General features: G+C 40.2%; 1 protein-coding gene and 1 pseudogene across 2 annotated transcripts in view; both read left to right on the forward strand.

Annotated features, from left to right (window-relative positions):
* Positions 1–25,060, forward strand: part of Faslg (Fas ligand) — a 63,574-nt gene that overhangs the window by 14,800 nt on the left and 23,714 nt on the right. The gene's annotated exons all lie outside the window — the stretch shown is intronic.
* Positions 245–19,902, forward strand: LOC101700307 (elongation factor 1-beta pseudogene; annotated as a pseudogene). Its single transcript, XR_015444440.1, has 2 exons — positions 245–345; positions 597–19,902. The product of XR_015444440.1 is annotated as an elongation factor 1-beta pseudogene (transcript).

Raw genomic sequence — 25,060 nt, forward strand, 5'->3', positions numbered from 1 at the left:
CAGAAGTCCAACAGAAGAATAGCATCTTAAAAGCAGAGAAAAGGAATGAATCACTTATAAATGAAAACCTATTAGAGTTACAGCAGACTCCTCAACATAATACTTAAAGCCAAGAGAGCTTGGTGTGAAGTGTTTCAAGCCCTAAAACAATTTCCAACCCAGGCTGACATTGTCTGTAAAACTACCTTTCAAAATTGATAGAGAAATAAGATACTTCCATGATAAAAAGTACCTAAAGGAATTCATGATCACCAAACCAGCACTCCACAGAATTCTCAAAGATACCTTAGAAAAAGACAATGAAACTAACAATGACAAAAAGTCTAATAGAACAAACCAGGTAGAGTGAGCAGTTAAGTAGCCGTGAAAAATAGGGAATCAACAACAGGAAAATAAGGCAATGACAGGAGTAGCTCAATACCTATAGGTAATAACTCTCAATGTACTACTGGACATAAAAGATTAGATAAACATCAGTGTGCTCATAGTGGGGGACCTCAATACTCCACTATCACAAATAGATCAACTAGACAAAAAAAGAAATACTAGAGTTGGCCTTCACTCATCTCTGATGCTTCAAAGAGTGGTGCCTGAAGTTTTCATGAACCATGGAATGCTGGTCGCCAACCTTTTGTGCTCTTTTGCTCTGCCACTACCCAGTTCCCAGAGACAGCCAAGGCCACGAGTTCCAGAGACCTGCAAGCCCCACTGGCCTGCCTATGTGTGCTCAACAATTACCTTGTTGACAAGAATTCACAAGCAGTATTTGAAGCAGTCTTCTACCCACCATCTGCTGACTTGTGTCATGTCCTACGTTGATATAATCACATCATGTCTTATGAAAAGGAAAAAGCCAGTCTGCCAGGAGTGAAGAAAGCTTTAGGCAAGGATGGTCCTGCCAATGTGGAGGACACCACAGGAAGTGGAGCTACAGATAGTAAAGATTATGATTATATCTTTGGATTGAAGAAGAGGACAAAAGCAAAGAAGCTAAGAGAGGAATGACACAATATGAACCCTAGAAATCCATAAAACCTGCACTTGTTAGCACATCTTACTAGATGTGAAACCTTGGGACGATGAAGCAGATATGGCAAAATTGGAGGAGTGTGTCTGAAGCATTCAAGCAAATGGCCTGGTCCAGGGTTCCTCTAAGTAGTTCCAGTGGGATATGAAATTTTAAAACTTCAAATATAGTGTGTAGTTGAATATGATAAAGTTGGAACAAATAGCACATCACTGCTTTTGAGGATTATGTGCAGTACATGGATGTGGCTGCTTTTAACAAGACCTAAAATTAATCCTGGATTGTTGCACTGCAATAAACACTTAAAAGATTAAAAAAAAAAGAATTATCAGAGTTGAACAAAAACTTAAAACAAATAGACTTAGTAGATATCTACATAGTGTTCCACCCAACAACAGAATGCATTCTTTTCAGCATCACATGAAACTTTCTCCAAAACATTCTAGCAAATAAATCAGCCTTAAATAAAAGTAAAAGAGGCAAGTCTGTGAGATGTCCTCCCAGAGAGCCCACAAGATGCCCAAGCCCCTCAAGTAGCCCACCAAGAGTAGCACAGTGCAAGCCCAGCAAGATGCCCAAGCTCAGTGAGACACCCACCAGGAGAGCAGTGCAGCATGCAGTGATCCAGACCCCTGCATAGCAGAGCTCAGAAAGGCCACTGTTCTGAGCTCAGGAAGATAGTGCATGGTGAATAGCAGAGAGGACACCTCTCTGAGACTTGTTGAGAATTGAAGCCCACTGGGAGAGTGAAGAGAGTCACTGCAATAAAGATGCATGGGATTGCAGCAGTAGGTGTGGAGGAAGGGCGGCTCAAACTTGCCAGTAGAACCCTGCAGAGTTTAAACCTGCAGGAGGTCAGGGAGCTCAATTCCAGCCTCTCAGCCAGAAACCAGTCTTGGATTTCAGTGGACTATGGCTGGTTCACTGAAATTAGTCAACTTACACCTGTATGCTGCCCACATTGTATACTGGTAACAGCAGAGACATCCCTTGAAAGGGACTTGACCTTCTCCTTCTTCTCTCCTTTTTTGTTCCTGTTTTTGTCCTGTTTTGTTTTTTCTTGATTGCTCTTATTTTTATAAGAGTGCGAATATCATACAGCACTGCTCCCAGCACAGAGGAGGTGAGCCGTGCAGGTGCCAGCAGCAGCCCCCACTCCCCATCATAATGAGAACACACATAAACAAGTCTCAAAACCAGACTTCCAGATCACCTACAACAACCCCAAAGGGAAACGAGATGGAACACTCTTGATGGTCAACTACCTGGACTCCCTGAACTGGCAACAAAAGAGGATCTGGAAAAAATGAAATCAGGAATAATTTCTCACATAATAGCAGAGATTGTGCCCATAGTGCAAGACATGATTAATAAATCTAGAAAGGACACAGATAAAAAAATAGAGGAGCTGAGGAACACAATGGAATCCCAACATAGGAAACAAATGGAATCCATAAAACAGATGCAAACAGATTTCCAGGGGATTAAAAGCTCCACTGAAAGTCTACACAGCAGAATGAGCCAATGTGAGGACACAATTTCAGATATAGAAGATAAGATTGCAATTAGTGACAAAGAAGAGAAAAATTTCTTTAAAATTGTAAGGAAACACAAGAAATCAATCCAGCAGCTGCTAGATGATGCAAAGAAGAATAACAAGACTGATGAGAGTCAATGAAATAACCAGAGAGAGTACAGATGACATAAAAAAAACTTCACAGAAGTGGTGGCAGAAAACTTCCCAAGGAGGGGAAAAGAATTTGGCATACAGATAAGTGAGGCATATAGGACTCCAGCTAGCCTTGATCAAAAAAAATCTACACATAGGCATATAATAGTTAGGATTCCAGAAATCCAACAGAAGAATAAAATTCTACAAGCAGTGAGAGAAAAGAAATCACATACAAAGGAAAGCCCATCAGAATCACAACAGACTTCTCAACGCAAATCCTCAAGGCAAGAAGAGCTTGGAGTGATGTATTTCAAGCCCTAAAGGAAAACAGCCTCCAACCCAGATTGATGTACCCTGCAAAACTATCTTTCAAAATTGATGGAGAAATAAGATACTTTCATGATAAAGAGCACCTCAGGAACTTCATGAATACCAAACCAGCACTCCAAAAAATTTTAGACAATACCCTAGGAAAAGACAATGAGGATCACAACCCCAGGAAACCCAGCAGAATGAATCCATTGGGCGTGACAAATTAAACACAAAGGGGGAGAATCCAACAAAAAGAAAAAGTCATGACAAGGCTTTTAAAACTTTTGACTTCATCTCCCTAATGAGTGTATAATTCAATCTTATTATTGTACTGATTAGTATTTTTCTGATTCTAGAATTGCACACCATTCCTTGTGCTGTACTGGCTATTTATCATCTTCTTATGTCTACATTTTAATTGGGTTGTCTATTAATGAGCTCTATGAATTCTTTATATATTCTGGTCATAGGTTATATGCATTGTAAATATGGTCTGTTTAAGGACTACTTTTCATTTTAATGATGTCATTTAAAGTTCTAAATTTTGATGGAATCTCATTTATCAGTTTTTTTCTTTTATACATCATGTTTTTTGTATCCTAGGTAATTCTTGCCTACCCTGAATTCATAAATATTTTCCCTTATAATTTCTTCTTAAAGTTTTATACTTTTAGGCTTTGTTATTTAGGTTCATAGATCCCTTCAAGTTATTTTCATGTATGGAAAAAAAGGATTGAGGTTAATTTTTTATATACGGATACCAGGTGTTCTAGTGCAATTTGCTGAAGACACTATCTCTTCCTCAGCTCTTGAATCGAGTTTATATTCTATAAAATGCTAATGTTAAATAATCTTTCAAAATTGAGTGGGCCATATATGTGTGGTTCTATTTCTAGATTCTCTATTTTATTCAAATGATCTATATGTCTTTCCTTACACCAACACTGCCTTGATTACTGTAGCTTTAGAAGAAGTCTTAAAACAGGATGCTAAACGTCTTCCAACACTGTTTTTGGCTTTTCTGGGTCCTTTGTACTCCTACATAACTTTTAAATTTCAATATCCAGTTCTTCATTTATAGCAAGTATACACAGACCTGAATTTTTATATATACCTTGTGTTTTCTAATCCTGCTAAATTCAAGTTCAAGTTCTAGGGGCTCCTAGAGATTTCTTAGTATTTTCTCTGTAGATGATCATTTCATCTACATATAAAGATTTTGCTTCTGCCATGCCAATCCTATCCTAGTTGTGTCATTTTATTGCCAGACTATTTTGGTTTAGACCTATGTTTCAAAGTCTAATGGACAGATGAAGAGTAGGCATATATGCCCTTGTTCCCCACTTTAGGGAGAAAGCATTGTATCTTCTCCATTCATATAAGAGGTTTTTGCTGGAAGTATGGAGTACATGTCTTTAATCTGTTGAGAAGGTTCTGTTCTACTTCTAGTCTCCTGATACCTTTTACCATGAACAGCTGTAGAATTTAGTCCAATACTCTTTCTCCATCTACTGACAGGATCATATGGCTTTCTCCTTTCCTCTGTTAAAATGATGACTTTTGGGGGTGGATCTTCCAATGCTGAACCAACACTGCCATTCCTATAATAAAACCACTTTCTATATACTGCCAGATCTGACTTCTAAAGTTTGTTTTGTTAAACAAATTTCTATCTATGTTCATACTTTTTTCTTCTATTATCTTTATCCAGTTTTAGGATTAGCACAATGTTGATTTCCTAAAATGAGGGGAGAAGTGTTCCTTCTTTTTTCTGCTTTAAATGTTTGATATAATTTATCAGTTAAAATATTTATGAGCCTGCTGTTGTCATATAGGTAGGTTTTCAAGCTAGGAATATACTTTCTTTAATAGGTGCTATTCAAATTTTATATTTCCTCCAGAGTTAGTTTCATTAATTTGTCTTCTAAGTTACTTCTTAGAAGCTGTCAAATTTATTTCAAAAAAGATTTTTGTAATATGCTTTCTATATCCTTTTAAATTCTGTAAAATCTGTGGTAATGTCTCCTGGATCTTAATATTGTAATTTTAAAAATGTGTAACTGATATTGTGTAACAGGAAGAAAAGGTCTAAAAGAGCAGGAGAATTGGGAGGGGTAGGGGAAGGGAAAAAAGGGAAAGGAAAAAATATGAGAAAAGGAAAAAAATAGAAACAAGGTCTTGGCAAACAGGGAAGGGTGGAGGGGGTGAAGGGAGGGCAAGGGAAGGGGAAAAAGAATAAGAAACAAGAGACTCATGTAATGGTACAAGATCCCAATGATGAATGTAACTGTATTTTATACCTTAAATGTACCAATAAAGTTAATGGGGGAAAAAAAATAAACAAACCAAACTGACCTTTTCCTGATTCCTTTCCCATAGCTCCTAAAACCCATGGAATATCCAAAGTGGTAAGAGTGTTTTTTGTATGGCAGTGAAATGACTACTGGCTGGGATGTCCCTAGATATCTTCAGGGTAGAGACTGAGTGCCTGAAAGACTAAGGCAGACTAGAGGTTTGAAACTTTTAGCACTGCTCCCTGACTTCTGGGGAGGGGGAATGGAGCTGCAAGTGAGTTAAGCACCAATTGCCAGTTATGCAGTTAATCATGTCTAAGCAATGAAGCATTTTAAAAGTCATTAAGTGACTGGGTTCAGAGATCTCCTGGGTTGGTGAAAATGTCCATGTGCCTAGAGGGTGACACACTCCAACTCCAAGGGGAGAGAGGCATCTGCACTGGAGATTTTATGAGCCACTTCATCTGCCTCTTCACCTTTGTCCTTTATAATAGTGTAACACATAAATTGATAAATAAAAGCACAGTCATCCTTCCTACAGTATCTTCAGAGGATTTATTCCAGGACCTGGAAAATCCACAGATGTTCAAGCCCCTTACTATAAAATGGCAGTGTTTGCATAGGACCTATGCATATCCTCCCGTATACTTTAAATTACCTCTAGTATGTAGGCCTTGGAGTAATCAGACATCTTAAGTGATGACTGGCTTCTTATGAGCTAGCCTTGCCACATCCCTTGCAGTCTGTTACATAGGAACAGCTCAGATTCACATGGGAGGACATAAATATATATTGGAAAGCGTGGCTCATTTGGAGTTTGTTCTGGTGACTCATTATCACGGAAAGATTTTTCAAACCACACATTGTAAACCCAGACTGGCTTGCAAACTGATTTATCCACATGGACCAGGCAAGGTCCGATTCAAGACAATGGAGATTGGGACAGACTGGAACTCTGGAGAGCACAGACCTTGTTAAAGGGCCCTTTCCCTTCAGCACGAGCTGACTTTGCCTTTAAGGACACAGGACCCATATTACTGCATCGGCCGAATTTCCAAAGGAAATCCAGTGATCTGGGTTTTATATAAAATGTCCTAATCTGAAAAACATGGTATTATGGGAAGCAAAACACTCCTGTGCTTGGTCCCTGGGCTGCCAGTTTGTGAACATTGTTCCAGATCTCCAAAGTAATGTGTGTGCTCATTAGCACAGCACTCAGGCCCTCATAACCTGGCCCGTGGAGTCGGTGGGGGGGGGGGCATGTTGCCTGACCACCCAACCTAATTTCTCAGTCTTCTGCGCCTTGCATACATTTGGCAAGTATTTATCAATTCCTCCTATGTGCCAGCATGCTGTAGGCGCTGGAGATGTAGCAGAGAACCCAACAAAGTCTTTAACCTCTTTATAGTTCAGTTGGAAGAGACAGTCAGTAAACAAATACATGTCTGAAATGTCAGAGGGCACTAAGTACCATAGCGGAAAATACGGTAAGCTGAGCCCCAGCATGGCAGGTGGCAGACCAATCCTCTCTCTTGTCATACTCTTCTGTTGGCCTCAAATGACCCTTCTCTTTAAGCTCAGCTGCCTCCTATACCTGTCTTAGGACTTAGAGTGTCACAACCTGTGAGATATTTTCTGTTATCCCCTGCCCAACCTGCCAGTGTGTGTGGTGAGCCTGCTTCTTGCTCTAAAGGTGCTTGTGCCTACTCTTCCCATGTGATTGTAACTATTTTTTAAGTTTATGTTTACCTTTGGTATCCCTCACTAGATAGTAATTTTAGGGCTTCTGCATTGGCTTATATTTTGTATAAATCTTTGTTGATCAAAGGGACATGCTTTTTGGGAAGATCTTCAGGGAGGGAGTTATTTGTTGGGAGGGAAATCCTGTGCTCTATTTTTTTCTTTCCCCTGCTGGCAAAACACAGAACTGTGCATGTTGTTTTTTGAAGAGCCAAATTTAAGGGACATTGTGTACGTCCTTCAGTTTGAGGACAAGCTCTTAATGAGTGTGAAATAGTGTCTTTTATTTTCAGTGAGTCAAAGAAGCCCAGGCTACCTACACCTGGTGTGAGACCCTGATATACTCATTCTAGATGAATATTCATACACACATCATGCACATAAAAATGTGAGACATATGTTCCCTCAATCTATAGGTGGGGCCCTCACTGTGCACTTACAGTCAGCAACTTGTGTAAACAGGATGCATATTTATAATTGACAGACATCAAACATGAAAGCTGCCTCTGGCACAGCTCTGTCTCCACTCAGTATCTAGCTTTCGGAGTCCTGTGGTTCTGTCTGATTCCTGCTGCCTGAGTTCCTAGTGGTTAAAGCCTCCTCATCTAACATTGTGAGAACCCCACTGAGTATACCTGGAGACCCACTGGGTTTTCTAGAAGAACCCAAGCTGGGGTTCATGGCTCTGCACATTGCTGTCCCATGGAACAAGATGAGACTGAATTTCTGTTGCTCTGTGGAGCATACACATGTTCCACTGCATGCTGGAACGCTTGAGCTTGTGAGCCTAACCGCAGAGTGCTGTGGGCAGATCAGCCTCTGATCTGTCTCATCTCTGGAAACCCTGACTTTCAAGCTGTGTCAGAGCTTCCCCAAGAGAAAGGACCAGTGATGAATCCTGGGAGGAGAGGTGCCCACTCAGGCAAGATGGGGGCTGGGCGTGGAAAAGGACAGCCAAGTGAGACCCAAACCAGGCTGGAAGGAATGTCAAGGGCTGTAATGAGGATTCAGGTCACTTGTCAGGTTTACAGTTTCTCTTGAGTTGGTTATTGGCTTCATATAATCTTTTTGATGGGCTGGGCCCTAGGTTGATTGGTTTGTTTAGACATAAAGTTAAGGTAAGTCAGGCTGGGATGTACCTCAGCGGTGCAACACCCGCCTGGCAAGCACCAGGTCCTGAGTTCAATCTCTGGTACAAAAAAAAGGCTGAAGTAAGTGGAGATAATGATTCTTTAAACCCATCTCAAATTCAGTCACCTCCATCATTATTTTCGCACCTCTCAGTTCAGTCCATTCCTCCATCTTTAGTCCAAATATGCTTTCTCATCTCTTTAACCCAATACCAATTTGGAGGCTCCTTGGAGTGTTTTTCATTGTTATATGAGGACTTCTCAGCCTTGATACAATTTTTCAGCCTTCTCTACCAGACTGGCTTTGCTTCTCTTTGCTTATCTTACATAGTTGAGTATAGAGCTTATCTCAGAGGAGTTCAGAGATTAGTGCTGGAACTCTCACACTCCCACCATCGCCTTGCCTGCCCCTGGCAACTGATGTCTGGCATTGGACATATTCTGGAAAGGTTCTTTCCAGGCAAATCTCTTAATCTTATTACAAACCGATCAGGTTTCAACAGCCTGCAGTGTAGCACAAGTTTCAGAAATGTGTTGGCCTTGACTGTCCATTTCCTTATAGCTATTTTATAATCTGAGAGGTCTAGGTGAAGTTTCGTTTGATGGTTTGCTGTGTAAATTCCTTGAAGACAGGGAACATCTTACATTCCATTATATTTCTACCATAGAACCTGGCCATAGTGCTCAGAATGGTTAGTAACATGATTGATTAGTCTGCCTGGCTTTGCAGGAGCTTATCAGTATACGACTTGAGCCATCCCCAACTCTGGTGGGTGAGGAGGGACTTATGATTAGCAGAAAATCCTACAGGAAAGGCAAAAAGATTTACAGTAACACATGAAGGTCTAATGATGTGCTGGGTGAACATGGGGAGGGAGGCAAGGAAAAGGAGATTGAGACTGAGATGTCCATTATTAGTGGAGAAAAGTCATGATTCAGTAGAAAAAATGTAGCTAATGATGAACTCCAATTGCAAGCATTTTGAGATGCCTCTAAGTTAAAAATTGTATTCTGGGGACCTGGAAAGCATTGTGGGAGGCAGAGAGGTGAAACTTCATCAAAAGCAGTTTCATGTTTTCACATTAAAACTCAGTGGAATGTTCAGTGGGTGGGTGACTGATGTCAGCTAGGGATAAGTTCTCTCCTGGAAGCACTGCTGAGGGCCAGGACCCCATCTGGGTGGGGTTGACCTTTCTTTTTCTCAGGAGCCAGCAGGACTCCGCTACCCAAAATATTATCACTACCCTTCCACTGAAACTCTCATTCTCATTTCTTTTTTTTTCTTCTTCTTGGTACCAGGGATCTAACTCGGGACCTTGGGCTTGCAAAGCTGGCACCGGAACCACTGAGCTAAATCCTTGGCCCTCTCATTCTCTTTAAACATCCACTCAGTGTCCAAGTTGTGGGTATGCATTGGGTCTGTTTTGGCCTGCAAGCAACAGGCACCGAGCCAAATAGGCCTATGCTGAAAAAAGGGAAAACTATGACTTCCACAATTTATAAAATTCAGTAGATTTCCTAGATTGGAATCAGATACTCAGATGAGATCCATGAAAGTCTGTTTTTGCCTATCTGTTAGCTCTGTTACCTTTGGACACGCCCTTGCAGGTGACTAGACAAGCAGTTCTAGGCTCTCCTGTATGCTCTGAACAAGCCCAGCACAACAACAGCACTTCTTTTTCAGTATCTCCTACAGCAACCTCAGAGCTGCTCAGCTTGGCCATCTATAGTCCAATAGCTGAGGCTAATAAGATCCATGGTGGTAATGGACCACGCTGAGTTCTGTGCTTGTGTCTGGAGTAGGATGGGTCCATGTAGTGTAGTTAAAGTAAACCTCATGGTTGGGGAAAGAACAGGTGGTTCTTCAAGGAAAACTGGACTCTTCATACCAAAAATAGGGTGATGTTTGCAGGGCAAATTTACGTTACAATGAACAAAAGCTGTATAAGGATTCTTTTGTCTAAGAGTATAAGAGTGTTTCTATAGAAACACATATTTCACTCCATCTAAGCTTTAAGGCTAGGCTATGAAATTGGGTCTTTTCTTTCCCATACCATATAGTAGCAAGTTTTTATTTATTTATTTATTTTTGTACCGGGGATTGAACTCGGGACCTTGTGCTTTCGAGGCAGGAGGTGGAACCACCGAGCTAAAGCCCTGGCCCAGTAGCAAGTTTTTAAACAAAAGTTGGATACTTTATTGTGAAGAGCAATCATCAAGAGGACAAATTCCATTTAATATTCTCAGTCCACACAATCAAGGAGCCCAATCTCTCCTCCTCAGCTAAGGACAAATATAAAGTTTCTAAAGCCAATTGCTTGGGGACACAATAGCACCATAGATTTATCTGATGAAAGCAAAATGTCATGTTGCTTGAGCTCTGTATCCAAGAGATTCAGGATGCTTAGGGCTACTGTGAAGAGCACCTGACCTTGATTGATGTGGGGAGATTAGATGTTTTGACTCTGCTTTGCCTCTCACAATGTGATGAGTCTGAGTAATCCACTTTTTCCCTTGGTCTCAGTTTCTTCATCTTTAGTACTAAGTTTTGGACTGGATACTTTCTGTCCATTGTAGTTTATTTCTTTTCTAAACAGTTTGATTTTTAGTCAGCACTCAAAATCCATAATGGGACCTTGTGGTTATCTTCAGATCCAGTGCAGACCACTCAGTTTTGGGGACACTGTTAGCTATCATGTGTCATATGATTTTGTGACATGCAGCTGCCCACCAGCCATGATCCAATACCCTCAGAATTCCTCAAGCATGGAGGACATGAATTGAGGCAGGAGAGACATCTGTCCATAACAACCTCAAAATCTAACACATTCAAATTAATCTTTTCCTATTTGCTCTGAGACATTCCAATATTGGAAATGATAGGCTGCCTGCCAGCCATGGTTCTCGGTATAGTTTGGGAAGGTCCTTCCATCTCAGATTTCCACCTGGGCAATAAGAAAGGATCACATTGTGTTGAGTCCCAAGAGCAAGGTCCATGTCCAGCACAATGAATACATGAATGAATGAATGAGTGAATGAACCTATGACCAAGGGCTAAGATTACTTCCAGTTCTGATTCCCATGACTGAACACAGGAGGAAAAACAGCATATAGGTATAAGAAGGTGAGAAACACATAAAGAACACAGAAAATGGGTTAACTAGACAGTGTGGTGCTGAAGAGATATTTTTGAAGCAAAGAGGTCATTACACTGAGGTTCTGCCCCTAAAGCCTTCTGCAAAAGGTTGTGCCTCTTGCCACCCCTCTGACCACTTCCTCAGTGTCCCCCCACCACCACCACCCTTTTTTACTGCTTCAGTCTGGGGAGCTGAGGCTTAAACAAACAAACAAAAAGACCAAAAGAGTGCCTGAAAAATGAAACTGGATCCTTATCTGTGTCTTTGTTCTCTGCCTCCTGATCTTCTCCAGCCCCTCTCTGCCCTGCACATCATGCTGGTTGACCCAGGCACAGGGAGAATGAGCAGAAGTCTTTGCAGCAATAGCACACACACACTTCTTGTGCCAGGGCATGGCTATGAGGCAAGTGTTTGCTCTCCTGGACAAAGGAAGGTGCAGAGCTGTAAGGGAGGATTAATTCAGACATACAGGAAACCTCAGCACTTTTTCTCCCTCTGCTGAAATTCACCCCACTTCTAAACTCCTCCTTTTTACAGTCACGTGAGAGATGAGAGAGACAAGAGAATGGACCAGATTGGATTGTGAGATGCAAATGTTCACTTCTGCGGTGGCAGTGGGGGTGGGTTTCTAATGCTGGCAATAAGAGGAGGAAGTCTGGCCTTCACAGTGGCCAGGCAAGATGACAGAGACAGCCAGGGAGGCACCTGGGGAGGCTGACAGGGTCTTTGTCAGGGGCTTCTTCAGGGCACCCAGGGAGCTGGCAGCAAGGAAGTTGCACAGAAAGGACAGACTGGGGCAGAAAGGTAGGGGTTGGGATCAAGAAGACTGAAGGTGGAGACAGAGCTCTGGTCTCAGATGAGCGACAGGTGGCTGTGACTCCTGATAGGTAGCCATAGTTCCCTCCTGGATGGCAGCATGTTAAGGGCCCTGGAGCTGGATGGTCTGGATTTGAATCCAGTTTGTGCCACTTAATAGTTGTTTATGTAACTTTGGACAACTGACTTCACTTTTCTGAGCTTATTCCCTTTTGGGCCAATGGGGATATTTATAGTGCCTGCCTCACTGGGTCATTCTGAAGAATTAATGTGATAATCTGTGTAAAAGTTATGACTCCATATCTAGGCATAGTAGGAATATTGCAAACACCAAAAAAGTACTCAGGTACTCATAAGCATTCCTGGAGACATCACATGGCTACTTGTTGATAAGAACCTGGGTATGAAGTAAGACCAGGATCTGCAGCAAAGGTGATTTTTTCCCCTGCCTAGGGATTAGACTGGTCCCAGAGCATGGGGTCCACCAGGCCCACAGAGGCACTACCTATCGCTTGGGAAAAGTACCTGTAAGGTGGGTTGGCAGCCTGTGGGTGTCTTGTCCCAGTCGAGATTTTGTTGCTTGAGGACTGATTCCTCCAGTGTGGGTGTGTTGGCTTAGGGCTGATCAGGCTTCGGCACATTGGAGAGGGCCCAGATGGGACGGGGAGTCAGGGCTTTCATGGTATTCCCATGGGGCTTGGATTCTTTCCATTGCTGTTGATTTGGTTTGGATTTTGCTTCCTATTTGGGTGGGATGGGCAGTAAGTCTGTTTCTGACTGGCTTCCAACAGCAGCATCTTGCCACATTCCAGCTCCATTTCTGCAGTTTCATCAGAGAATAGGAGGATCTTGTGAATCTGACCATGCTCAGTGTGCAGGTGGCTACCAGGGATAATGAGGTAAGGAAGCACACTCTCTCCCTTTCTTCTCCTTCATGTGAATCCCTCTTTTCTCTAGTTTTCAACCTCCCTGTCCTGCCGATCTCCTTTTCCCTCTTGGGCCACTTTCAATTCCACCTTTCTCTGTCCTCCATTCTTCCTTTCTATCTTTCAGTCCTTTAACCAACTTCTCCCTTGGCTTGGAACCATGGTCTTTGGAGTTCCCTGCTCATCTAGTGCAGACCTCTGTCCCAAACCTTACCAAAGCATCATTTCTCTTGCTCTTAGACCCCAGACGGGACCTGGCCATTGCTCAGGGTGACTCAGTCTTTATTTGCAGCATCTTGATGATTAATACAGTGGGGACCCACTGATGAAGATATTGTTTGTCCTATAATGAAGGAACTCAGAATCCAGAAAAACTGAACTGTTTGATTCTAGTTCTACCCATAAGGTCTATATATGTAAAGAATACTCAGTAAATTCTTACTGAGTACTTCCTGTGTGCCAGCCTCTGGGCTAGATATTACAGACTCCAAAAATTAACAAGAAGTTGTCATCACTAAGATGCTTGACTTTAGGAAATAGAGATTTTCAGTGATTTGGTGTGTTAAGTGTTATGATGAACAGGCCACAGTTACTTAGAGGCAGGAGAGATTGGCTGGGCCTGGGAAGGCTTCACAGGGGAGGTATTTTAGTTTTGTTTTGTTTTTTGTTTTTTTGTTTTTAATTTTATTGTTACATTTTAGGTATACAATTCGTTTACATTTATCATTGGGTGTTTGTACCTGAACGTGATATATCTTGGTTCTTATTTTTTTCCCCATTACCTGTGAATTCTTCACCCCCTCCACCTTTCCCTATTTACATAGATTTCATTTCCATTTTTTTTCTCTTCTCATAGTTTTTCCTTTCCCTCTTTTCCTTTCCCCTTCCCCTCCCTTCGCTCCTTCGTCTTTGGACTTTTTTCTATTTCAAACTATCAATTATTCATTTTAAGCATTTTTAACTCTTGTTTACACTATCAGTTTCTCACACTGGTGAAACGATTCGATATTTACACGTGTGTCCTATTTATTTCACTTAAGCGTATGGCCTCGATATGCATCCATTTAGCTATAAATGTCTCTAGTTTTTCATTCTTTATGGCTGAGTAGTACTCCATTTTATTAAAAAACCCACATTTTCTTTATCCAGTTTCCAGTTGATGGGCACTTGGGCTGCTTCCAAGCTTTAGCTATTACAAACTGTGCCGCTATGAACATGGGTGCACATATATCACTGTGGTATGATTCTTTTAATTCTTTTGGGAAGATACCCAGCAGGGGAATAGCTGGGTCAAATGGGACCTCTAGTCCTAGTTCTTTGAGGTATGTCCATACTGACTTCCACAGTGGTTGCAGCAGTCTGCACTCCCACCAACAATGGAGAAGGGTTCCTTTCTCCCCACAACCCCGCCAGCATTTGTTATTGGTTGATTTCTTGATAGCAGCCATTCTTTCTGGGGTAAGGTGCAATCTCAGGGTTGTTTTCATCTGCATCTCTCGAATGACGAGTGATGTTGAACATTTTTTCATATATCTATTTGCTGCTTTTACTTCTTCATCTGAGAAATGTCTGTTCATTTCATATGCACATTTTTGAATTGGGTCTTTGAATTTGGGGGGTCTGATTTTTTTCAATTCTTTGTGTATTCTAGATAGTAGTCCTTTGTCTGAGGTACAGCTGCTAAAATTTTTTTCCCATGTTGCAGGTTGTCAGTTAGCTCTGTTGGTGGTTTATTTTGCAGTGCAGAAGCTTTTTAATAAGATGAGATCCCAGTTTCTGATTCTTTCTGCTAGTTCCCATGCTGCTGAGGTTTTGTTCATGAAGTCTTTTCCTATGCCAATGTCTTCAAGAGTTCTACCTAACTTATTTTCCAGCAAGTTTAGTGTTTCTGTCTTAATATTTATATCTTTAATCCACTTCGATCTTAGTTTAGTGCGTGGTGATAGGTAGGGGTCTAGTTTTAATCTTTGGCAGGTTGAAATCCAGTTTTTCCAACACCATTTATTAAATAGGCTATCTTTCCTCCAATGATGGTGGTTGGCTCCTTTGTCAAAGATGAGGTGGCTGAGCATGTCTGGAGCTGTTTCTGGATCTTCTAATCTATTGCACTGATCCTCAGATCTGTTCCTTTGCCAGTACCATGCTGATTTTATCACAGTAGCTTTGTAGTATAGTTTCAAGTTGGGGATTGTGATACCCCCAGCCATGTCTCTGTTGCTTAGGATTGCTTTAGCTATTCTAGGACTCTTATGGTTCCAAATGAATTTTTGGATTGTTTTCTCTAGTTCTGTGAAGTATATTGTTGGAATTTCAATTGGCATTGCACTGAATCTATATAGTAGTTTTGGAAGTATGGCCATTTTCACTATATTGGTTCTTCCTACCCAGTAACAAGGGATGTCTTTCCATTTTCGTATATCCTCTTCGATCTCTTTTTTCAGAGTGCTGTAGTTTTCGGTGTAGAGGTCTTTTGCTTCCTTTGTTAGACTGATTCCTAGATATTTCATTTTTTTGGATGCTATTGTAAAAGGAATTGTTTCCCTAATTTCTCTCTCAGTGAGTCTCTTATTTGTGTACAAGAAGGCTATTGTTTTTTGAGTGTTGACCTTGTATCCAGCTACTCTACTGAACCTGTCAATTAAGTCTAGAAGTCTTCTGGTGGAGTTGTTTGGGTCTTCTATGTAAAGTATCATATCGTCAGCAAATAATGACAGTTTAACTTCTTCTTTTCCTATCTTTATTCCTTTTATTTCTTTCTCTTTTCTAATTGCTGTGGCTAATGTTTCCAGAACGATATTGAACAGGAGTGGTGATAGTGGGCATCCTTGTCTTGTTCCTGATTTTAGCATGAATGTTTTCAGTTTTTGACCATTTAGTATGATGTTGGCTGTTGGTTTTTCATAGATAGCCTTAATTAGGTTAAGATAAAGACATTCTATTCTAATTTTCTGTAGGGTTTTTATCATGAGTGGGTGCTAGATTTTGTCGAATGCTTTTTCTGCATCTCTTGAGATGATCATATGGTTTTTGTCCTTGACTCTGTTAATATGGTGCATTACATTTATTGATTTACGAATGTTGAACCATCCTTGCATCCCTGGGATAAATCCGACTTGGTCAGGGTGTATGATCTTCTTGATGACCCTCTGTATTCTGTTTGCCAGCATCTTGTGGAGGATTTTTTCATCTATGTTCATTAGGGAGATTGGCCTGTAGTTCTCTTTTTGGGTTAGGTCTTTCCCTGGTTTGGGGATCAAAGTAACACTTGCTTCCAGGAATGAATTTGGAAGTATTGCTTCCCTTTCAATTTCCTTGATGAGTTTAAAGAGTAATGGCATTAGTTCTTCTTTAAATGTCTTGTAAAATTCAGCAGTGAATCCATCCGGACCTGGGCTTTTCTTTGTTAGTAAATATTTTATTATTTTCAATTTTACTCATTGTAATTGGGGTGTTTAGAATTTCTATATCTTCTTCATTTAACTTTGGCAATTTGTATGTATCTAGGAATCTGCCCATTTCTTCTGTGTTTTCCATTTTATTGGAGTAGAGGTTCTTGAAGTAGGTATTGATGATCCTCTGGATTTCTGTTGGATCTGTTGTGACTTCACATTTTCCCTTCTTAATTGCACTTATTTGTGCCTTTTCTTTCCTTTTTTTTTGATAAGGTTGGCTAAAGGTTAATCGATTTTATTTATTCTTTCAAAAAACCAACTCTTTGATTCATTGATTTTTTGTATTGTTCTCTTAGTCTCCATTGCATTGATTTCTGCCCTGATCTTTATAATTTCCTCTCTTGTATGAGCTTTGGATTCATTATGCTCTTCTTTTTCTAGGAGCTTGAGGTTCTATATTAGGCTATTTATCTGAGCTTTCTCTGTTTTCCTAATATGGGCATTCACTGCTATGAATTTCCCACATAGAACTGCTTTCATTGTGTCCCATAGATTCTTGTATGTTGTACTGGCATTTTCATTTACTTGTATAAACTGTTTAATTTCTTCTTTAATTACTTCTGTGACCCATTGGTTGTTCAAGAGGGTGTTATTCAGTTTCCATGTGTTTGTTGGGGTTTTGCAGTTTCTTATGTTATTAATCTCCAATTTTATTGCACTATGGTCTGATAACATACAGGGGATAACTACTATTCTTTTACATTTACTTAGACATGTCCTATGAGGTAGCATGTGGTCTATTCTGGAGAATGACCGATGTGCAGCCAAAAAGAATGTGTATTCCAATTTTGTGGGGTGGAACACTCTATAAACATCTATTAAAGTCCATTTTTTCAATAGCTTGCTTCAGTTCTAGAATTTCCTTGTTAACTTTTTGTCTAGATTATCTGTCTACTTGTGATAGTGGGGTATTGAGGTCCCCCACTACAATTGTGTTAGTGTTTATTTGGTTTTTCATGTCTATTAATATTTGTTTTGTATAGTTGGGGGCATTCGTATTTGGTGCATATATATTTAGGACTGTCATCTCTTCCTCTTGGATTGTTCCCTTCACAAGGATGTAGTGACCATCTTTGTCTCTCTTAATTAGTTTTGGTTTGAAATCTACTTTGTCTGCAAATAAGATTGCTACCCCTGCTTTCTTCTGGGTTCCAGTGGCATGGAGAACTGTTTTCCATCCTTTTACTTTCAGCCTATGAGTTTCTTTTTGAGTTAGGTGTGTTTCTTGTATACAGCATATTGTTGCATTTTCCTTTTTAATCCATTCTGCCAGTCTATTTCTTTTGATTGTTGAATTGAGGCCATTAACATTGAGGGTTATAATTGATAGATATTGATTTATCCTTGTTGTGATGTTTTACTTTTGTTGGCTCTTTTATTTTTTATTTTTCCCCCTTTCCCTTTAGTGTCTTACCTTGCCTGGCGACTTCTCTCTGTTGGGCCTCATGGAGTTGTGGCCTTCATTGCTTTTCTCTAGGATACTGTTTAGAATTGCTTGTAGTGCTGGTTCGGTGTTCATGAAATTTCTCAGGTGTTCTTTGTTGTGGAAGCACCTAATTTTCCCATCAATTTTGAAAGATAATTTTGCAGGATACAACAGTCTAGGTTGGAAGTTATTTTCTTTTTTTTTTTTTTTTTTGGTACCGGGGATTGAACTCTGGTCTTTGCACTTGCAAGGCAGGTGGTGGAACCACTGAGCTAAATCCCCGGCCCCCAAGAAGTTATTTTCTTTTAGAGTTTGAAATACTTCACTCCAGGCTCTCCTTGATTTGAAGATTTGTGTTGAGAAGTCTCCTGTGATTCTGATGGGCTTTCCTTTGTAGCTGATTTGTTTCTTTTCTCTAACTGCTTGTAGCATTTGGTTTTTCTGTTAGGTTTCTGGGATGTTGACTATTATATGTCTAGATGTAGATTTTTTTTGATCATGGCTAGTTGGAGTTCTATATGCCTCACTTATCTGTATGTCCAATTCTCTACCTCTGTCTGGGAAATTTTCCACTATTACTTCTGTGAACAGTTTTTTTATGTCAATTGTGCTTTCTCCTATTTTTTCATGGACTCCTATCAGTCTTATGTTATTCTTCTTTGCATCGTCTAGCAGTTGTTGGATTAATTTCTCATGGGCCCTTACTATTTTTAAGAAATCTCTATTTTCATGGTCTTTAACCACGATTCTGCCTTCTATATCTGATATTCTATCTTCAGATTCCCTTAATCTGCTGTGGATACTTTCAATGGAGTTTTTGATCTCCTGAATATCTGTTTGAATCTGTTTCATGGATTCCATTTCTTTCTTATGTTGGCCAATCATAGTTTCCATTTCTTTCTTTTTTTTTTATTAAATTCTTTTATTGGTACATTGTAGATATACAACACAATTACATTTCTTATTGAGAATTGTACCTTTACATAATGCATCTTGGTTCTTATTTTTTCCCCATTCCTAGCCCTCCCTTCACGCCCACCACCCTTCCCTATTTACAAAGACTTTATTTCCATTTTTTCCATTTCTCATCATTTTTCCTTTCCCTTTTTTCCTTTCCCCTGCCCCTCCCATTACCCCTACCCCTTTGGACCTTTTCTTCCTATTTTACATTATCGATGATTCATTGTAATCATTGGTACATTTTAGGTATACAATATAATGACATTCATCATTGGAAATTTGCACCTTTACATAGTCTCTCTTGGTTCTTGTTTTTCACCCTTGCCCAGCCCTCCCTTCAACCCCTCCATTCCGCCCTCTTTACAAAGATTTTGTTCCTATTTTTCCATTTTCTCATATTAATCCCACTCCCTTCTATCCTTTCCCCTAGCCTTCCCACTTCCTTCCCCTTTGCCCCTTTTCTTCCTATTTCACATTACCTATTATACATTTACTCCTTATTTACACATTGTTTCTCACACTAGAGAAACTATTCGGTATTTATTCATGTGTGTCCTATTTATTTCACTTAAGAGTATCTCCTCAATGTGCATCCACTTAGCTATAAATGTCTCTAATTTCTCATTTTTTATGGATGAGTAGTACTCCATTTTATTAAAAAACTCCACATTTTCTTTATCCAGTCTCCAATTGATGGGCATTTGGGCTGTTTCCAAGTTTTAGCTATCACAAACTGTGCTGCTGTGAACATGGGTGCACATATATCACTGTGGTATGATTGTTTTAATTCTTTGGGGAAGATCCCCGGCAGTGGAATAGTGGGCTCAAATGGGACTTCCAGTCCTAGTTCATTGAGGTATCTCCATACAGATTTCCACAGTGGTTGCACCAGCCTACACTCCCACCAGCAGTGGAGCAGGGTTCCTCTTTCCCCACAGCCCCACCAGCATTTGTTATTGATTGATTTCATGATAGCAGCCATTCTTTCTGGAGTGAAGTGGAATCTTGGCATTGTTTTCATTTGCATCTCTCGATTGACCAGTGATGTTGAATATTTTTTCATGTATTTATTTGCTATTTCTACTTCTTTGTCTGAGAAATGTCTGTTCATTTCACACGCCCATTTTTGGGTTGGGTCTTTAAATTTGGGAGGTCTGATCTTTTTAAGTTCTTTATAGATTCGAGATAGTAGACCTTTGTCTGAAGAAGAGCAGGTGAAGATTTTTTCCCACATTGGAGGTTGTCTCTTCCCACTGCTGGTGGTTTCTCTTGCTGTGCAGAAGCCTTTTAATAAGAAGAGTTCCCACTTGTTGATTGTTTATGCTAGTTCATGGGCAACTGAGGTTTTGTTCATAAAATCTTTTCCTACACCGATGTCTTCAAGGGTTCTTTCTACCTAACCACTGTTCCAACTGGTTCAGAGTTTCTATTTTAATACTTAGATCTTTAATCCATTTTGATTTCAGTTTAGTGCATGGTGAGAGATATAGGTCTAGTTTGAATCTTTGGCAAGTTGAAACCCAATTTTTCCAGCACCATTTATTAAAGAGGCTATCTTTCATCCAATGCCTCCTTTATCAAAGATGAGATGGCTGAGTGTGTCTGGCATTGTTTCTGCATCTTCTAATCTGTTCCACTGGTCCTCAGGTCTCTTTCTTTGTCAGTACCATGCTGTTTTTATCATAGTAGCTTTGCAATATAGTTGCAAGTTGGGGATTGTGATACCCCCTGCCATGTCTCTGTTACCTAGAATTGCTTTTGCTATTCTGGGGCTCTTCTTGTTCCAAATGAATTTTTGGATTGTTTTCTCAAGGTCCATGAAGTATGCTGCTGGGATCTCAATTGGGATTGCATTGAATCTATATAGCAGTTTTGGAAGTATGGCCACTTTCATTATATTAATCCTTCCTACCCAGGAGCAGGGGATGTCTGTCCATTTTCTGATATCATCTTCAATCTCTCTTTTCAGAGTGCCATAGTTTTCAGAGAAGAGGTCTTTGATTTTTTTCATTAGGTTGATGCCTAGGTATTTCAGTTTTTTGGATGCTATTGTGAAAGGAATTATTTGCCCTATTTCTCTCTCAGTGAGTCTGTCATTTGTGTAGGGGAAAGCTATTGATTTTTGTGTGTTGACCTTGTAACCAGCTACTTGACTGAATTTGGTTATTAAGTCTAGAAGACTTTTGGTAGAGTTCTTGGGGTCTTCTATATATAGTATCATGCCATCTGCAAATAATGACAATTTGACTTCTTCTTTACCTATCTTTATTCCTTTTAGTTCTTTCTCTCATCTAATTGCCATGGCCAATTTTTCCAGAACTATATTGAACAAGAGTGGTGATAGTGGACATCCTTGTCTTGTTCCTGATTTTAGTGTGAAGGATTTCAGTTTTTGACCATTTAGTATGATATTGGATGTTGGTTTTTCATAGATGGCTTCTATCAGTTTGAGGTAGAGACCATCTATTCCAATTTTTGTAGGGTTTTTATCCTAAATGCATGTTGGATTTTGTCAAATGCTTTTTCTGCATCTATGGAGATAATCATATGGTTTTTGTCCTTGGCTCTAGTGATATAGTGTATTACATTAATTGATTTTCTTATATTGAACCATCCCTGCATCCCTGGGATGAATCCCACTTGATCAGGGTGTATGATCTTCTTGATGATCTTCTGCATTCTGTTTGCCATTATCTTATTAAGGAGTTTTGCATCTATGTTCATTAGTGAGATTGGCCTATAGTTCTCCTTTTCAGTTTGGTCTTTCTCTGCTTTGGGGATCAAGGTGATGCTTGCTTCGAGGAATGAATTTGGGAGTATTGCTTCCCTTTCAATATCATTGAAGAGTTCAAACAGTAGTGGCAGCAGTTCCTCTCTAAATGTCTTGTAGAATTCAGCAGTGAAGCCATCAGGCCCGGGCTTTTCTTAGTTGATAAGTTTTTAATTACATTTTCAATTTCATTGGTTGATATTGGGTTGTTTAGAATTTTTAGGTCTTCTTCGTTCAACTTTGGTAATCCATATGTATCTAGGAATCTGTCCATTTCTTCTGTGTTGACCATCTTATTGGCATATAAGTTCTGGAAGTAGGTATTAATGATCCTCTGGATTTCTGCTGGGTCTGTTGTAATTTCACCCTTTTCATTCCTAATTGCATGGATTTGGGCCTTTTCTTTTTCTGACAAGGTTGGCTAAAGGTTTGTCAATTTTGTTGATTCTTTCAAAGAACAAACTCTTGGCTTTATTGACTTCTTGTATTTGTCTCTTAGTCTCCATTGCATTGATTTCTCCTCTGATCTTTATAATTTCCTCCCTTGTATGAGCTTCGGGTATTTCCTGCTCTACTTTTTCTAGAAGCTTGAGGTTCAGCATCAGATTGTTTAATTGGGCTCATTCTGTTTTCCTAATATGCATATTCACTGCTATGAATTTCCCTCCTAAAACTGCTTTCATTGTGTCCCATAGATTCCGATATGTTGTATTGTCATTGTCATTTAATTGAAGGAACTGTCTGCTTTCTTCTTTAATTTCCTCTGTGACCCATTGGTTATTCAGAAGTGAGTTGTTCAATTTCCATGTGTTTATGAAATTTTTTTAGTTTCTTTTGCTATGGATCTCCAATTTCATCCCACTATGGTCTGATAATATACAGGGGCTAACTTCAGTTCCTTTGCACTTACTCATACATAGTCTATGTGTGAGTATATGGTCTATTTTTGAGAATGACCCATGTGCAGCTGAGAAGAATGTGTATTCTGATTTTGTGGGGTGGAAGACTCTGTAAACATCTGTTAAGTTCATTTGTTCAGGATTTCGATTGATTTCTAGTATTTTATTACTTATTTTTAGTCTAGCTGATCTATCTATTTGTGACAGTGGGGTATTGAGGTCCCCCACTACAATTGTATTAGTGCATATATGACTTTTCATGTCCGTTAGTATTTGTTTTATATAGTTGGGTGCACTAGTGTTTGGTGTATAGATATTTATGATTGTCATCTCTTCCTCTTTGATTCTTCCCTTTACAAGGATGTAGTGTCCTTCCTCATCTCTCTTAATCAGTGTTGGTTTGAAATCTGCTTGGTCTGCAAAGAGGATAGCTACTCCTGCTTTTTTTTGGTTCCAGTCGCATGGAGTATTGTTTTCCACCCTTTACCTTTCAGTCTATGAGTTTCCTTTTGAATGAAGTGTGTTTCTGGTATGCAGCATATTGTTGGATTTTGCTTCTTGACCCATTCTGCCAGTCTATTTCTTTTGATTGGTGAATTGAGACCATTAACATTGATGGTTATAACTGAAACGTATTGAGTTGTCATTGCCATGACTTTTTCTTTTTGTGGGGTTCTTCCCCTTTACATTTAATTTCTTGTCATGCCAGATGGGTTTATTCTGCTTTGCTTCCTGGGGTTGTGATCCTCAATGTCTGTTCCTAGGATATTGTGTAAAATTCTTTGGAGTGCTGGTTTGGTATTCACGAAGTTCCTAAGGTGCTCTTTGTCACGACAGTATCTTATTTCTCCATCAATTTTGAAAGACAGTTTTGCAAGGTACATGAATCTGGGTTGGAGGCTGTTTTCTTTTAGGGCTTGGAATATGTCACTCCAAGGTCTTCTTGCCTTGATGGTTTGTGTTGAGAAGTCTGCTGTGATTCTGATGGGCTTTCCTTTGTATGTGATTTGTTTCTTTTCTCTGTCTGCTTGTAGAACTTTGTTCTTCTGTTGTGTTTCTGGAATCTTAACAATTATATGCCTATGTGTAGATTTTTTTGATCAAAGCTATTTGGAGTTCTATATGCCTCACTTCTCTGTATGTCAAGCTCTTTTCTCCTGCTTGGGAAGTTTTCTGCCATTATTTATGTGAAGAGATTTTTTATGTCATCTGCACTCTCTCCTGTTTCTTCATTGAGCCCAATCAGTCTTATGTTATTCTTCTTTGCATCATCTAGCAGCTGCTGGATTGATTTCTCATGTTCCCTTATAATTTTGAAATAATTTTTCTTTTCCTGGTCACTAATTGCAATCTTATCTTCTATATCTGAAATTCTGTCCTCACATTGGCTCATTCTGCTGTGTAGACATTCAATGGAGTTTTTCATCTCCTGGAAATCTATTTGCATCTGTTTTATGGATTCCATTTGTTTCTTATGTTGGGATTCCATCATGTTCCTGAGCTCCTCTCTGGATTTATTAATCATATCTTGCGCTAGCGGCACAATTTCTCCTGTTATCTGAGAAATTATTTCTGATTTCATTTTTTCCAGATCCCCTTTTGTTGCCAGTTCAGTGGGTCCAGGTAGTTGAGTATCAGAGTGTTCCATCTCATTTCCCTTTGGGGTTGCTGTAGGTGATCTGGAAGTCTGGTTTTGAGACTTATTTATGTGTTTTCTCATTTTGACTGGGGCAGGGGGCTGTTAGTGCCTGCACGGATTACCTCCTCTGAGCAGGGAGAGGTGGGACAGGGGCCAGGAGCAGCGGTAGGGATGGTGACCCAAAAGTCCTTTCCTGTGGGCTGGGAGCAGTGGGAGGGATGGTGGCTGGGGAGCCCCTTCCTCTGGACCAGGAGCAGTGGGACAGAAGGTGGCCCAAAAGTCCTTTCCTCTGGGCTGGGAGCAGCAGGAGAGATGGTGACTGGGAAGCCCCTTCCTCTGGACCAGGAGCAGTGGGCCGGTGGCTCAGAAGCCCCTACCTCTGGGCCGGGAGCAGCGGGACTCAGTACCTTGGTCTGGTTGTCTGGTGTCCTCTGAGTCTTTGTAGTGTGGAACCAAGTGGCTGCCTGTCTGCAGCAGAGTGATTCAGCATGTTCCATGCCACTCAGGACCTCAGTAGGGCGTGGGCAGACCTGCCTGTCTGCAGCGGGGTGATTCGGTGTCTTCCACGCGACCAATAGCACTTATGATTTAGTCTGGCAAGGTTCTGCTTCTTCAAGATTCTGCTTGCTCTCCCCTGAGCCCTCTCCAACTGAAAGGATGATTTAAAAGGAGAAAAAAAAAACTCCATTTCTTTCTTATGCTGGGTATTCATGGCTTCCAGCATGTTTCTGAGCTCATCTATTTTTTTATCTGTTTCTATTCTAGATCCTCTAATCATGTCTTTCACTCTGCTCACCATCTCTGTAGATATCTGGGAGACTATTTCTGCTTTGACTTTTTCTAGAGCCTCATTCATCTGT

Source organism: Heterocephalus glaber, unplaced genomic scaffold (assembly GCF_053883595.1).
Source record: "Heterocephalus glaber isolate CG9 unplaced genomic scaffold, H.glaber_assembly_v1.0 deba00001600, whole genome shotgun sequence".
Taxonomy (NCBI): Eukaryota; Metazoa; Chordata; class Mammalia; order Rodentia; family Bathyergidae; genus Heterocephalus; species Heterocephalus glaber.